General features: G+C 34.2%; 1 non-coding gene across 1 annotated transcript; it reads left to right on the forward strand.

The window, feature by feature from the left end:
• Positions 1-243: 243 nt before the first annotated feature.
• Positions 244-351, forward strand: LOC130983800 (small nucleolar RNA R71). The gene has a single exon (XR_009087774.1). It is a non-coding gene; the product is annotated as a small nucleolar RNA R71 (small nucleolar RNA).
• Positions 352-17770: the final 17419 nt, after the last annotated feature.

Below are 17770 nucleotides of genomic sequence, written 5' to 3' on the forward strand. Positions count from 1 at the left end.
AATAATTCCAATTGATAATTTTAATTAATATCCTAACTAAGAATAATAAAATAAACATAGCTTGCTTCAAACCAATAATCTCCGTGGGATCGACCCTTACTCACGTAAGGTATTACTTGGACGACCCAGTGCAGTTGCTGGTTAGTGATACAAAGCTGTGTTAAATAGTCCATTAATATTGGCATACACAATTTCGTGCACCAACAGACCATCATAGAAGATACCTATGATGCTCCATTCTAAAAGCATGTTAGAAGGACACATTCTGATCAATTTCTTGTATCTTTCCCAAGCTTCATAGAGGGATTCACCTTCCTTCTGTTTGAAGGTTTAAACTTCCACTCTAAGCTTACTCATCTTTTGAGGTGGAAAGAATTTAGCTAAGAAAGCATTGACCAGCTTTTCCCAAGAGTTTAGGTTGTCTCTAGGTTGTGAGTTCAACCATATACTAGCTCTGTCTCTTATAGAGAAAGGGAAAAGCATAAGTCTGTAGACCTCGGGATCAACTCCATTGGTCTTAACAGTGTCATAGATTTACAAAAATTCTGCCAAGAACTGATGAGGATCTTCCAATGGAAATCCATGAAACTTGCAGTTCTGTTGCATCAGAGAAACTAATTGAGACTTAAGCTCAAAGTTGTTTACTCCAATGGCAGGAATAGAGATGCTTCTCCTATAGAAGTTGAGAGTAGGTGCAGTAAAATCACCAAGCACCTTCCTTACATTATTGTTGTTGGGTTCGGCCATGGCTGTTTTGTCTGCTTCCTTTTCAAAATTTTCTGTCAGGTCTTCTTCAGAGTGTTGTGCTTTAGCTGCTCTTAGCTTCCTCTTTAAGGTCCTTTCAAGTTCAGGATCAGCTTCAACAAGAATGCCTTTGTCCTTGTTCCTGCTCATATGAAAGAGAAGAGGACAAAAAAGTATGAAATCTTCTATGTCACAGTATAGAGATTCCTTGAGGTGTTAGAGAAAAATAGGAATAGAAAGATGAGGTAGATAGAGAAGATTTCGAACATATAAAGAAGGATAGAGTCCGAATTTCTAATTGAGGAGAAGTGTCAGTTCTTAAATAGAAGGAGGTGAGAGGGGGATTTTCGAAAACAAATTTTTAAATAAAACTTAAAAAAAATTAAAATAATTAAAAAGAATTTTGAAAAAAGTGGTTGATGGTTTTTCGAAAATTAAAAGCGAGAAAGTGGTTAGGTGGTTTTGAAAAAGGTTTTGAAATTAGCAATCAAAAAGATATGATTGAAAATTATTTTGAAAAAGATGTGATTGAGAAGACATGATTGAGAAGATATGATTGAAAAAGAAATTAAAAAGATTTGATTTTTGAAATTGATGACTTGACTAACAAGAAATTAAAAGATATGATTCTAAATTTCAAATATTGAACCTTTCTTAACAAGAAAGTAACAAACTTAAAATTTTTGAATCACAACATTAATTGTTAGCAAGGATTTTTGAAAATAGTAAAAGAAAAATGAAAAAGATATGATTGATAAGAGAGGGTATGAAAAAGATAAGATTTTGAAAAATTAGTTTTAAAACTTGAAAAATTGAAAAAGATTTGAATTGAAAACAAAATTACCTCCTTGGTGTTATCCTGGCATTAAACGCCCAGAATGGTATCTATTTTGGTGTTTAACGCCCACTTGGCTACCTCCTTGGGTGTTAAACGCCCAGCCAGGTATCCTGGCTGGCGTTTAAATGCCAGAAATTCTTTCTTATTGGGCATTTTGAATGCTCAGCTTTTTCTCTGTGATTCCTCTGCTGTATGTTCTGAATCTTCAATTCTCTGTATTATTGACTTGAAAAGACATAATTTTGAATTTTTTTGAATTTTTAATGATGAGAGAGAAAAACAACAGAATGAAATTAAACATGAAAAACTAAGATCAAAACAAGGAATGCATGCAAGAACACTTTGAATGTCAAGATGAACACCAAGAACACTTTGAAGATCATGATGAACATCAAAAACATATTTTTGAAAATTTTTAAGAAAAGAAAGACATGCAAGACACCAAACTTAGAAATTTTCATACTAGAGACACTAACAATTTGAGAATGCACATGAGAAACAACAAAAGACACCGAACAAGAGAATTTAATGATCAGACAAACAAAATCATCAAGAACAACTTGAAGATTAATGAAGAACACAATGCATATATTTTCAAAAAATGCAAGAAAAATAGAAACATGCACTTGACACCAAACTTGAATTTTGACACTAAACTTAAACAGGAAACACAAATTATTTTTTATTTTATGATTTTATAAATTTTTTTGTAATTTTTTGAAAAAATTTTTGAAAAATGAAAAAGAAGAAAAATTTTTGAAAGATTTTTGAAAACTTTTTTGAAAACAGAACAAGAAGAAAATTACCTAATTTGAGCAACAAGATGAGCCGTCAGTTGTCCAAACTCGAACAATCCCCAGCAACGGTGCCAAAAACTTGGTACGCGAAATCGTGAGTTCACACTTTTCTCACAACTCCGCGCAGCTGACCAGCAAGTGCACTAGGTCATCCAAGTAATACCTTACGTGAGTAAGGGTCGATCCCACGGAGATTGTCGGTATGAAGCAAGCTATGGTCATCCTGTAAATCTCAGTCAGACAGATTCAAATGGTTCTGGGATTTTGATAGTTAAAAGACAGATAAAACATAAAATAGGATAGAAATACTTATATAATTCATTGGTAGGAATTTCAGATAAGCATATAGAGATGCTTTGTTCCTTTTGAATCCCTGCTTTCCTATTGCTTTCATCCAGTCATGCGTACTCCTTTCCATGGCAAGCTGTATGTTGGGGGATCACCGTTGTCAATGGCTACCGTCCGTCCACTCAGTGAAAATGGTCCGGCTACGGGTTACGTAGGGCTAATCATCTGTCGGTTCTCACTTGTGTTGGAATAAGATCCAATGATCCTTTTGCACTCTGTCACTGCGCCCAGCACTCGCGAGTTTGAAGTTCGTCACAGTCATCCCATCCCTGATCCTACTCGGAATACCACAGACAAGGTTTAGACTTTCCGGATCTCAAGAATACTGCCAATTGATTCTAGCTTATACCATGAAGACTTTGATCTCACGAAACGGAAGGCTCTGTTGTCAAGAGAGACAACCATGCATCATGGACCAGGAGGGCAAGAGATATACATTCAAGCTTGTTTTCAGGTAGAACGGAAGTGGTTGTCAGGCATGCGTTCATAAGTGAGAATGGTGATGAGTGTCACTTGATCATCACATTCATCATGTTGAAGTGCGAATGAATATCTTAGAACAAGAATAAGCTTGAATTGATTAGAAAACAGTAGTAATTGCATTAATTCATGAGAAACAGCAGAGCTCCACACCTTAATCTATGAGGTGTAGAAACTCCTCCGTTGAAAATACATAAGTGATGAAGGTCCAGGCATGGCCGAATGGCCAGCCCCCTAAACGTGATCAAGAGATCAACAGTGATACAAAGATAGTCTCAAAAATGATCTAAAGATCTCTTGATGAAAATACAATAGTAAAAGGTCCTATTTATAATTACTAGTAACCTAGGGTTTACAGAGACATGTAAATGATGCAGAAATCTACTTTTGGGGCCCACTTGGTGTATGCTTGGGCTGAGCATTGAAGCTTTCACGTACATAGGCTTTTCTTGGAGTTAAATGCCAGCTCTGGTGCCAGTTTAGGCATTTAACTCTAACTTTTTTGCCAGTTCTGGTGTTTAACGCCAGAAAAGGGTAGAAAGTTGGCGTTAAAACGCCAATTTGCATTATCAAAACTCAGGTAAAGTATGAACTATTATATATTTCTAGAAAGCCCAAGATGTCTACTTTCCAACGCAACTAAGAGCGCATCAATTGAGCTTCTCTTGCTCCAGAAAGTCCATTTCGAGTGCAGGGAGGTAAGAATCCAATAGCATCTGCAGTCCTTTTTCAACCTCTTAATCAGATTTTTGCTCATGTCCCTCAATTTTAGCCAGAAAATACCTGAAATCATAGAAAAACACACAAACTCATAGTGAAGTCCAGAAATGTGATTTTTTCATAAAAACTAATAATTATATACTAAAAACTAACTAAATCATACTAAAAACTACCTAAAAATAATGCCAAAAAACGTATAAATTATCCGCTCATCAACCCTCATATCCACCCCAAGCCCCAATAGAAAATTCTCTCACTTCACTACTTCAAGGGAAAAGAGAGATGCAAAGGACGACAATAGAATTCGCGGCTGCCTTGACCGAGTTAGTAAGTTGATTCGCGCCCCAACGTTTGGACATTCAAGGAACTCCCATGGTCTCATGTGGATAATCTAATGAAGAAAAGAGCATGAAGGAGAGATTAGAAACTCCAGTGGAAAATGAGGAACGTGACTTTGTATTGGAATAATTGGAGGAAGCCGTTTTTGTTAAACAGGAGGAAATGGTTGAAGACTTAGGAGATGCTGAACCTCCATGGGAATTTAGAGTTGTAGAGTATTCCTCTAAGAAGCATGAAATTGATGTTGAGAAGGATAATGCACAACCTCCAAGGCATGTTCCCTATGAAGAATTGGAAGGAATAGAGCAAGAAACAAATTCGCTTGGTGATCATGATCATGAATCAAGTCCTCCTAGTGATGAATTTGCATCCGCAAGTGAACTCCTTGAGTTTGAAGAACCTTCTCCCGATGGAATTGAAAGCAACATTGAGGTAGACTTTTTTCAACCTCCAACTTATGACTTGATGGGGAAGAATTATAAGAACTCCATAAGGAAGAGGTTGTAGCAAAGGAAGCGTGTCAAGAGGTGGAAGTTATCAAGGAAGGGCACAAGGGAGTGAAGCTTGCAACATCATTTGAAACACCTCTCCCCAAGCCATCACCATCCAACACAACCTTCAAATGGGTAAAATTTTTATCCTTAAACTTTACTTTCCCACTTGAATATGGTTTGCTTGAGACGGATGGTCAACTTAGAGCTCTTTGTGGCTTTAAGAGCAAAAGGGAGATTGTTAGTGGTTGGAGTTGTCATGCAAGGTTCAATATGATTGCATGCTCAAAGTTGAAGTGCAAAGATTGGTTTAGAGCTAGATTTCTTGGGTATAGAAAGTTGTTTGGGTGCTTGAAAGAGAATTCGGATTGTGAACCACCCCATTGGAATTGTGATTATCAACTTGAAGAAAGGGTGATGACAAACAAGGTTTGGGACCCTGGAATACACCTCAACCATCATCAATCTTGGGGTCTTGTCACTTGTTCAAATTTGCTTGGAAGCTTGATGCGCTTAGTTTGGGATCCCGGAGGCTATTGGATATGCAAACATTGGTGGGGATTCAAGAAAGAGTTCAAGCATAAGCCACCCTAGCAAGGACCCCACAAAAATGTCCAACTTTAGGACAATAACTAAAAGTGCTAGGTGAGAGACAACCCACCATTGTATGATCTTCCTTTTCTATCATCATTTTATTTCCTTGCTTGGCTATGTTTCATTAGATGTGTGTGATACTTTTCAATTATGCGTATTTGCTTCTATTTTAATTTCTATATATAAAAAAAAGGCTGTCATGCGTACCCGTGACCGACGCGTATGCATCAACGACCAAATTTTGATGTTGTTGATCCCTAGTACAAACACTAGAGAGTTGTGCTGGAACCATGCGGGTGGTGTGCTAGGCGTACAACCCAACCCACACGTACGCATCGTTGACGCGTACGCGTCACTTCATTTTTTGGCCACCCACGCGTGCGCGTGATCGACGCGATCGCATCGTATCTAAATGCTGCCTCTGGTACAAAAATCAGAGAGTTATGATGGAACTGTGCCAGTTTTGTACACCCAGCACGAAAAGTAGTCACGCGCACGTGTGACCGACGCTCACGCATCACTTTCTATTTTGGGCCACCAACGCGTGCGCGTGGACGACGCTTGTGCGTCGCATCTCTTCTCCCATTTCTTTCTTCTTTCTTCTCTCCTTCTTCTTCTTCTTCATTCCTTTAACTTCTCATCTTTATTCTCTTTCAGTCTCTTTTTCTTATTGCATTTGCATACCCTCATCTATTGCATTTCAACTTTGCTTTTGTAGATTGTTCTTATTTTCATAAGTTTACTATTTTACTATTGGTGTTGAATTTTCCTACACAACTGTTGATAATTCGTGATTCATTTTGGTGCTTCTTGACTTGTTTGGTATTTAGTTGACATGCCTTTTGCTTATATTGATTTCTCACTTATATGCTGTAGCTACCATGTAGTTGAGAATCCCACTCTTATTTGACATTAGCCCCACATATATTCTAATTACTTTTTTATTTTTTGGCTTAATCTTTTGTCTTTTCTCCCCTTTCAGGCTTGCCACCGAGAAGGGAAAGGAAAAGTCTCTAAATGGGGCGACAAACAAGTCCATCCGCCCAATTCTTTGTAGAATCTCATCAGTTGTAGTAACCCTAATCCACCTTGCTCATCTTTGCATGCACCGAGGACGGTGTAATCTTTAAGTGTGGAGAGGTCGACCGACTTCTGTGGAAAACTACTTCCTTTTCCCAACACTAATTCTTAAATTTCTTTGTTAGTTAGTTGTTGCATTGCATGATAGTTTTCATGTTAGTTAGAGCTTGTGCATAGTTTACCACTTCTTTCTTGTTAAGACTACTTGGTTGAAGTAATAATTTCTTTTCCAAGAAACTATTTTAGGGCATTTCACTAATTTGAATTAAAATTTTTCAACTTACTAGAAGAAATTTATTTTGGAACATAGTTTTAGAGCTAGAACACACAAACCCAGTGAGATTTTGAGCCTATTTGATTGATTGCATCTTATCAACCAATACATCTTGTTTTGGTGTGTGTTATTCTCTCTAAGATTGTGATCTTTTTCTTGCTTGATTTTATATTTCCATTGTTTGATGTATGAATGCATTTATATGATTGAGGCCTTTGTTTCACTAAAGCTCACATACCCATATGGCCTTACCCTTTCATTATCATTTGCAAACCAATGTTGAGCCTATTTTATACCATTTGTTCTTTATTTTAGCACATTACTAACTCTAAGTGGAAAACAATGAATTTCCTTATTTTTAATCCTTGGTTAGCTTAGACTAGTGAAAGTGTTCATGATTTAAGTATGGGGAAACGGGGTTTGGGAACATTTGGTTTGGAAATTGGATATTTTATAATTTTGATGGTAATGAAAAGAATGTTGAGGGCACGTTCATGCATTCACTACTTTAATCGTGTGCATTAATCATCATCCACCATATGAAAGAAAAAAAAACAAAAAAAAACAAAAAAAAAAAGAAAAGCAATAAAAGGGGACAAAATGCCCCAAAGTAAATGGTGGTAGCAATGTGGTGCACGAATTTGTGATTCGCACAACTAACCAGCAAGTGCACTGGGTCGTCCAAGTAATACCTTACGTGAGTAAGGGTCGATCCCACGGAGATTATTGGCTTGAAGCAATCAATGTTATTTTATTAATCTTAGTCAGGAGGCTAATGAAGTTATTTGGATTTATTTGTAAAAGGCCAAACTACAAACTACTTAAAATTGTAAGTTGGAATAATAAAGAATACTAGCGTTACTTGTTGTGCAGTAATGGAGAATATGTTGGAGTTTTGGAGATGCTTTGTCCTTTGACTTCAACTCTTCCTTGAAATCCTCTTCTCACACGCAAGTTCCTTCCATGGCAAGCTCTATGTAGGGTGTCACCGTTGTCAGTGGCTACTTCCCATCCTCTCAGTGAAAACGTTCCTATGCTCTGTCACAGCACGGCTAATCATCTGTCGGTTCTCAATCAGGTTGGAATAGAATCCATTGATTCTTTTGCGTCTGTCACTAACGCCCAGCCCTCAGGAGTTTGAAGCACGTCACAGTCATTCAATCCCGGAATCCTACTCGGAATACCACAGACAAGGTTTTGACTTTCCGGATTCTCATGAATGCCGCCATCAATCCAGCTTATACCACGAAGATTCTGATTAGGGAAGCTAAGAGACATTCATTCAATCTGATGTAGAACGGAGGTGGTTGTCAGGCACACGTTCATGGGTTGAGGAAGGTGATGAGTGTCACGGATCATCACCTTCTTCACAATTAAGCGCGAATAAACATCTTAGATAAGAACAAGCGTGTTTGAATGGAAAACAAAGGAATTGTATTAAATCATCGAGACGCTGCAGAGCTCCTCACCCCCAACAATGGAGTTTAGAGACTCATGCCGTCAAAAGTATGTAATTCAGATCTGAAAATTTCATGAGGTACAAGATATGTCTGTAAAAGTTGTTTAAATAGTAAACTAGTAACCTAGGTTTACAGAAAATGAATAAACTAAGATAATTGGTGCAGAAATCCACTTCTGGGGCCCACTTGGTGTGTGCTGGGGCTGAGACTAAAGCTTTCCACGTGTAAAGGCCTTTCTTGGCGTCAAACTCCAGGTTATGACGTGTTTTGGGCGTTCAACTCCGGATCATGACGTTTTTCTGGCGTTTAACTCCAGACAGCAGCATGAACTTGGCGTTAAACGCCAAGTTACGTCGTCTATCTTCGCGCAAAGTATGGACTATTATATATTGCTGGAAAGCCCTGGATGTCTACTTTCCAACGCCATTGAGAGCGCGCCAATTGGACTCTTGTAGCTCCAGAAAATCCATTTCGAGTGCAGAGAGGTCAGGATCCAACAGCATCAGCAGTCCTTTTTCAGCCCAAGTCAGATTTTTGCTCAGCTCCCTCAATTTCAGCCAGAAAATACCTGAAATCACAGAAAAATACACACACTCATAGTAAAGTCCAGAAATATGATTTTTGCCTAAAAACTAATAATATTTAACTAAAAACTAACTGAAACATGCTAAAATCTACATGAAATTACTCCCAAAAAGCGTATAAAATATCCGCTCATCACAATGCATATGTATTGTACTTAAAATTTGGGATTCATGAATATGTGGCAAAAGATAGTCAATGGGTAGTTAGGATTTTTCATTTTGATTACATGGATTGTCCTAGGTTAGGTGGAAAGTTTAGGTTAATCAAGGATTCAGATTTTAGTCCACTTAACCAAATACAATCCTTCCTTGACCCTAACCCCATTACAACCCTTGAAAAGACCTCTTGATATGTGTATTCATGCATTAAATTTTTGTTGATTGGTAGAAGAAGAGCAAGCCTTAGAAAGCAAGATTAATAGAGAATTAAGAGAATCGAACCTTAAACACTAGAGTGATTAGAGTGTATACACTTCCGGTAAGAGTTCGATGCTCAATTCTTTGTTTTCGGCCTTCACGAGCTTTCTTCTTGCAAGTCTACTTGTACTTCATTTTGAGATTTGAATTAGTGGAATCCAGTTCATATTTGTTCTTGGAAGGTTGATTTACTTTTAACCAAGTAGGTAAAAGCATTTAGCATGTAGTTGCATTCATATAAATAAGTTGCATTGCATAAGTCTTACCACTTTTCCTTCACTCTTTTGGTTCTCTTGAGCTTAGCATGAGGACATGCTAATGTTTAAGTGTTGGGAGATTGATAAATCACTATTTTGTGGTATATTTTGGATTGAATTGAGTGGATTTTGTCAACTATTCTCACACTTATTTATATAAATTGCATGTTTTTAAGTTTCCTTCTTAATTTTGTGCTATAATTGAAAAAATGCTTCTTAGGCCTTAAAATCACTAATCTTTAATCCTCTTTTGTTCCATTCGATGCCGTGATATGTGCATTAAATGATTTCAGGTTTATAGGGCAAGAATGACTTAGAGGGTAGAAAGGGAGCATGCAAAAGTGGACGGAACACAAGAAATTGAAGTTTGAGAAGCCGAAATTGACGCGCGCACGTGGTTGAAGCGCACACGTGATCACATCATCCTACAAGCGACGCGTACGCGTGGCTAACGCATACGCGTAACCAGGAATTTGTCCAAGCGACACCTACGGGTGGCTGACGTGTACGCGTGACAAGCGACACATTCCTCAGTAAAGGGAAAATGCTGGGGGCAATTTCTGGGCTGCTTTTGACCCAGTTTTAGCCCCAAAAATGAAGACAAGAGGCCGGGGAATGGAGCTGGACGGACACTCATGATTCATTCATTCATTCATACACTTTAGCTTTAGTTTTTAGATGTAGAATTCTAGAGAGAGAGGCTCTCTCCTCTCTCTAGGATTTAGCGTTTCTTCTTTCAATTTCTCCTTAGGTTTAGGTTTCAGTCTTATTTTAATTTACTTTTCTCTTACTTTTATTTGTTCTAGCACTTTAGTCTACCAACTTCTCTTGTTAATTCTTCTATTTTGCAATTTTAGTTTATGAGTCCTTTTGTTACCCTCAATTCAATTTCCTTTAAATGAAATTTTATGTTTTCATGTCTCTTGATATTTGCCTTAGTTACTATTATTGATTTCTTGTTTATGTTAGTCATAGCCTTTACTATTATTTTCATTTTGTGATGTTTACTTTTATTGCATGCTATGTATTTGATGAAATGTTTTTTTTAGCTATAGAGTAGATTTTTCTATTCTTGGCTTGGGTTGGTAACTTGGGTGACCCTGAGTTGCTAATGTCCAAGTTATTGATGATTGATGTCCATTGACACTAGCTTTCACTAATTCGATTTGTGAGTGGCTAGGATTTATAGATTGGAATTGATGAAGTTCATTTGACTTTTCTTCAATTGTTAGAGGATGACTAAATGAGATTGATCTCTACAACTATCATATTGTGGTTAGTGACAAGGATAGATATCCTTAACGGTTAACCCTTGTCAAGACCTTTTTACCATTTGAGTTTTCTTTACTCTCTCCCTATTTACATTTTTTGTTCCTTATTTCAAAACCCCAAAAAGAAGTACATCATAACCAATATAAACACACTTCCTTGCAATTTCTTGAGAGACGACCCGAGATTTGAATACTTCACTTTATTTTTACTGGGGTTTGTACTTGTGACAACCTAATTAAACGTTGATTGAGGTTTAATTATCGGTTTAGATCTATACTTCGACGAAATTATTTTTGTGAAATTCTATACCAACATTTTTTCTCTATCAATGGCTAGAAGTAGGAGAAGGCTCGAGGACACAAGGGTTGGAATTTTGCTTCAGAAATTACTCACACATACTCACATCCTAGGGATTTTCTGAGTCTGCTTCGAGTCAATTTTCTATAAGGTTCCTTCCACTGGTTTTTACTTTCCATTTACATTTTCTGCAAAAAATCTTACTCTTCTCGCAAATTTATCTTTCAAGCAACATTTAACATTCTTGTCTGATTTACATCCGTGTACTGTTAATTTTGAATTCAAAGTCTTTTGATTTAATCGAAGGCATTTATTGCTTTATGTAAATTCAATGCAAATCATTTTAAATTTAGTCAAGTTTATTTTCAAAGTCTTTATTTATATTTTGATATTCTTAAATCTTGTCTGATTTAAGGGTCTTTAATGCACTTTTAGAAAATTAGTACTCACAAAGAGGAGTAAGTTTCGCTCCCAGACCATTAGATATCGAACCACCATCAATTTGCTAAAAATCACAAAACACAACTCTATCAAGAATACAAGACACTTTAATTAGTTAACAAAAATTGATAAATCACTATAAATTAAGATCAAGTAATCACAAGTTAATGTCAGAATTACCAATTTTTGAATCGTATTCATAATAAATCTAGCTAGCTATACTTTTACATTAAAATATATTTCTTCATGATTTAATATAAACGTATGAATTTAAAAGATATATTAAAAGGATTTCTAATAACAACCACTTTGATCTTTTCCAGTAATGCATATGTAACTAATATAAAGATATAGAATGACTTAAAAGGATTAAAATTGGGAATGGGGTATATCTATCAATAATATGATCATTCTATATTTATATATAGTATCAATTAAAAAAAGAAAAAATAAATAACTAAAAAAAGGATGGATGAATCTAGTTTGTTGATAAAAGGAATACGTGGACCCAGTAATATACATATTGGTGATGATAGGACATGATTAGGTTCTGAGGAATTATTGCTTTAATATTTAGGCAAGGACAAAGCAACTCTTACTACTTCACATGCCTTTATTAGTTGGAAGTCGGAAGAATTGCCAAATTGGGGATTGGGTGGATCCATGTTCCATACACCCTTTTAATTTCTTTAATTTCTTATCTCTTCTTCTTCTTTCCCCCCTTCTTTTGATTTCCCACATTTAATTATTAATTAAAAATATGAAATATAACATATCAATAAAATAGGATTCTTAAAGTGGGAAAAAAATAGCCAGTGAATCTTCTCCTGCACATGCTCTTTTGCTTCTGATGTATTCAACTTACTCAAATTCCATGTGCCACCTTTTCTCTTTCAAGTGAGTGTTTCCAAATTTTTTAATAATTGTTCCCCTATCAAAATTTTCAAACGTTTTGATATTTGGAGATTTTATTTTTCTTCGAGATAGAGATATACACTGATGGTGATTCCTCAACCACTGGTCCAATTAAGTTACTTTTATGTTCTTAAAAAAAATATTGGCACTCTTTTCGTTTTTTATCACTAATGGTGTTTTTTAGTACTTTTTTTTAAAAAAAAAAGAATTAGAATGTATAAACTCATGGAAGATGAAAGATTGCCTTTGAAGATTACAAGTTTCCACTTAAAAGAATAGATGGACCATGCATCATAACCGTTCATTACGGAGGACATTTCCCATATTGGCTACATCTTGAAAATGCCATTTATTTGACAGGTAAAGAAGCTAAAGGGCTAGTAGGGCTTTAGCAAAGGAAAAAGAATAGCTAGCCAAAAAAAGTAAATAAATAAGAAAAAGAACAAGAAGAAAGAAAGAAAGAAGAAGAAGAAGATTGGACGATTGCTGCATTGATTTCATCCTGTTTCCTAGTAATGTGTATTAGTTAAAAAAATATTGTAATAAACAGCAAATAGGTTAGCTTAGATTTGTAAAACAAAATGAGATAGGAATATAGAACTTATATATGAACATAAACATCTTAAATCTTGTAATTGATAATTTGTCTTATTAATAATATATGATGGTCTCTCTAGTTTCTCAATCTTGACGTCAATGCTGAAGGGAATAGTTAGCTAAGTCCCGTCTAAGATTTCGATTATAATGCTGAAGAGGTTTTGGAGAGAGAGATAGAGATAGAAATAGAGAGTGAGAGGTTTGCAAATTTTAGTTTTACTCATTTGTGTTTATTTAAGTTGGTTTAAGAAAAAAAATTAGTGTATTAACCTGTGTGATGAGTCAAGGAGAGATTTCCATGGCTCTACTGTATTTCCGTGCAACATCAGTTTCATTGCAAATATGGGTAGTAGGAACAAAGAAGAGAGGGTATGAAAAATAATTGAAAATGTTAAGATCAAAATCGAAAAAATATTAAGGTCATTGTTACAGTGAGGAACTCAAACTTTTTCTATAGGTGGAGAATTTACTTGTCCAAAGCCTAACTACGATGCGTATTCTCAGTGGAACACATGCAGCAGCGCTCTTGCGTGATACCGGTGCGTCAGAATTTGCTCTCATGTTTGGCTAAAGCAATCAAGCGTAACTCTATTGTTTATTACCATCTAATTTAATTTTTGACTTTATTTTTTTTTTGGTTAGGATGGACCGATTGAATACATAAACTCATTCAGCTGACAACAATATGATTGTGCCATGAGAAAATAAAATAATATTAACAGTCAAATTGTTGCCAATTGGGTGATTTCTTAGACGGTTAGACCTAATTAATTAGTTTATTGCAATCAAAAAAGACTCAGAGATAGAAGTTGATCCGAGTGGTAAACATTTGAATTTGTTTAAGTAGGTCTCAAATTCGAGACCTAATGTGTATAATTATTCCCACTGTCACTAAGAGACTCACCTATCACTGTCAGGTGCACGGTTAGATCTGGATTAGTCTATGAAACTCTGAATATCATATGCACAACCAAATAATAATAATATAACAAATGTAATCTATCTCTCTATTCTATTATATAAAAATCGGATTTCTGCACTTAATAATAAAACTGACGTAGCATACTTCTAAGAGTATTTTTCGATTTATTTCTTTTAACTCACTAAATATAAATTACTACGGTGAATTAATCATAGTAACTAATTTATTTGATTATATATTTAAATATCACATAATTTATTATAATTTATATCAAACAATTAATTATTAAAAGTGTTTTTAATTTATTTCTTTTAACTTATTAAATACAATTCATTACAATAAATTAATTATATCAACTAATTGATTTGATTAGATATTTAAATATCACATAATTTATTATAATTTATATCAATTAATTAATTATACTTTATTATATCAATTATTTTAATTTATTAATTTATAAGGTGTATACTAAAATAGATAATTTGTTATTTATTCTAATTGAATATAATAAACACAGATTAATTTAGTTAAGAAAATTATTGTCTCCTAAGAGAGTGTTTCTCTATTATCTTTTTAATTCATTAAATTTAATCAACTATTTTTTTATTTAATTTTTTGAATTCAATAAATTAAATCAAATCACATCAGTTATACTAATTATTTGTATTAACTAATTAATTTGATTAATTTTTAAAATATTTTTATTTGATTTGTTTTATTTATTTATATATATTAATTATAACTAATCCATTATTTAATTTTATTAGAATAAATATTAAATTATATTTCTAATATAAAAATATAAAATTTTATTCCTTCTATTTTTATTTTATCATTATAAAAGGTCATATATATTAGAAGAGGGTCTCATTTTTTATTAATTACTCTTTTATTTGGTAGTTTTTACAATAATTTTTTTTCTTCTTATGAGACGTCGTGGCAAGAAGGCAACTATCGACTTATCGTGAATACAAGCCACCAAACCCTCCAATTCTCATTCAAAGCTATATATAATATCAATTAATATGTTAAACATGAAGTATTCATGGACCATGGTTGACAAATTCTCAAGTTGGAGTTTATGAAAAGTCTGTCCTTGACAATTTTAACATGGACTATGAATATTGAAAATGTTTAGGATAGAAATTCAATGGCCAAATATTCAAAATGTTATGGATATAAGATCAATCTACATAGGGTAAGAAAATTCATTTTTGAAATGTTAATCCAAATTATATAAATCTATTGTTGTCACTACCTTTATTTTGTAATTATTTTTTGGTCTCCAGGTTTGCTGCAGCTATAAAAGATTTGAATATTTAGGTTATGAATGTGGTTTGAGAACATGGTGAAGTCTATGAACTGGGAGGTTTGCATGACTTACACTAAAGAAAATGAGGGTTTTTTAGGTGTTCGAAAGTTTACATAGCGGCTTATAGAGATTGTGACGCTCGAATATGTTGTTTAATTGTAGAATAGATAGGTGATTTTTGAATTATGGCTTAGAAAAATTGTTGTGTAATTGTACTTTCACATTTATCTATGTATTATAGTAGTTAGACATTCATGTATTTGACTTTTTTCTTTTCTCTTTTTTTAATTTGGTTATTGATTTTGATCACCATTTAGAGATTGGTGTATTTTGATATAAGATGGTGATATAGATAAAAAAATTTCATCATATTCTTGAAAATGTAGAGGTTCTCGCTTTAGAAGCCAAATAATTAAAATTCTGGACTGTTGTATAACGAAGTAGATAATATTTATGTAATTGAATATTTCTAAAGGAACAATATATTAGGGAACATAGACTAAAAAAGTTAGAAGAATTAATATTATTAGTATAAAAATTGAAAAAAATTATTAAATTATACCGTTTAAAAATAAGGCCATTTGAATTTATAGTTAAATTTTTTAAATTTATATTTATAATCCAAACTTATCAATAGTTTATAATATGATTTCACATGTTATAAAAAGTGATATTAGTCATTGTTATATATATAAAAAATGTGACTCAATTTAGTACTTAAACATTTTATTTTTTATTAATATTATTATAATAAAATACATGTAATTTTATGAGAATGATATAACCTGGACTTTGGTTATCTAAGAATTGACTAAGTGACTGATATAATTCCATGTTACAAACCGACGAATACTAGCAATTGGAATGATAAAAAAAATAACAGCCAAATAGATATTCGTAGAGATTAATCGCGATTTGGAACTTAATAGAAATATGTCAAATTTTCATGGGTGGAATTGTGGGAACCTATCCACATAAAATGAACAGGGACGGGGACATAGTTATCCTCTCCATAAGACCTGTTAAAATAACGCGAATATAAAATTACCGATTTTTTCTAATATATATAATTTTTAATTTAGTAACCTTAATTCTTACCTCAAATTCAAACACTTTTTTTTAGACACATCCTTAGTCTTGATTTTACATTTCTCTCTCTCTAACTCACTTTCTTTGTCTCTTAAATTTGTCACTGGTCACTAAAATTATGTTATGTAATTTGTTGGAATATGTTTTTATATTGTTTTTTGAAATATTATTTATTATAATAAATATATTATAAATTGTGTTGAATTATATTGAATTAATTATTTTATAATTATTATATTATGACTTTTTTATTTAAAAGAAAATTCAAAAAATATCTATAGATAACTATGGGTATCTGTATTCTTTAAGGGGATAATTAAAGAGGGACATGCGACGAAAATGGAGAGGGAACGGTGTAACACCCTACCATACAGAGTCTTATGCTTAAGTCATAATTCAGAGATGGCAAGGTATTACGACCTCTAAAATAAAAATTTAGTACGTATAGTAGTATGAATGATTGATTATAACTAGGAGCCTTTGTAGAAAAAGGGGTTAAACAAGAAAAAAATCGCATCTCAAAAGCGCAACACTCGATCGTTAACGTAACGAACAAGGATAAACCAACGCGAGATTATATATATACAAAGGAGTGTCAAAAACAGGAATATCAAGACTCAAGATCCGGCTACGAAGATAACCGGTCCGAGCTTAGCAATATATACATATGATAAAATAAGGAAAACCCCAAAGGAAACCCAAAGGGACACAAATACATAAAACCTATTCTCCAAAATCTCCCATAAGAGGAGTCATCACAGTTTGTATTATTTAATGGAGATAAAAGTATCTAAGCAAAACATATAAACTAAACAGAGTCCCCAAGAACAAGGAATCTTCGCGAATCTAGAAGTCTCCAGCATGCTTCAGCGGGAAACCTCGCGTCCTGCATCTGAAAACCACAAAATCCGCATGGGTGAGAACCAAAGGTCCCCAGCATGGTAACAGCTTCCACATATATAATACATAATAATAGAGGAAAGCCAAAGGCAATCCTAGAACTTCCTCCAGATAATTCAAAGCTTATAAACAAGCTAAACCATATAAGGGCATCTGACTAAAGATTCTTCAGTCTAACTAATACTTCCCTTTCCAATTCCTTCTCACCTCCCAACCACCAGCAGGAGTATAATGTAGCAAACACAGTTATATCAGACAAAGAATATACAAATAGGAGCAGTTAAGACATTTAGACAATTAGCAAGTAATATGCAGTCAAATAGGCAATCTCAAACAATTCACATAGTATGCATATGATGAATGCCTGTCCCTAGTGGCTGATGATATCATCTTGTCGGTTATAGAGCCAACCCGACAAGTCCTGGTCGCTAACCATTGGACTATCCCTCTGTCGCGCATCCCCAACTCGAGTTATACTCGTTATAAACTTGATCATAAACATGATCCATATCCATCACCCTCACTGGTGAATATTTCGGGGGCGAGCTCATCCGGGTCTTTCACAGTGCCCGGCCACACTTACGACATAGGGTCAACAG

Source organism: Arachis stenosperma, chromosome 5, assembly GCF_014773155.1.
Source record: "Arachis stenosperma cultivar V10309 chromosome 5, arast.V10309.gnm1.PFL2, whole genome shotgun sequence".
Taxonomy (NCBI): Eukaryota; Viridiplantae; Streptophyta; class Magnoliopsida; order Fabales; family Fabaceae; genus Arachis; species Arachis stenosperma.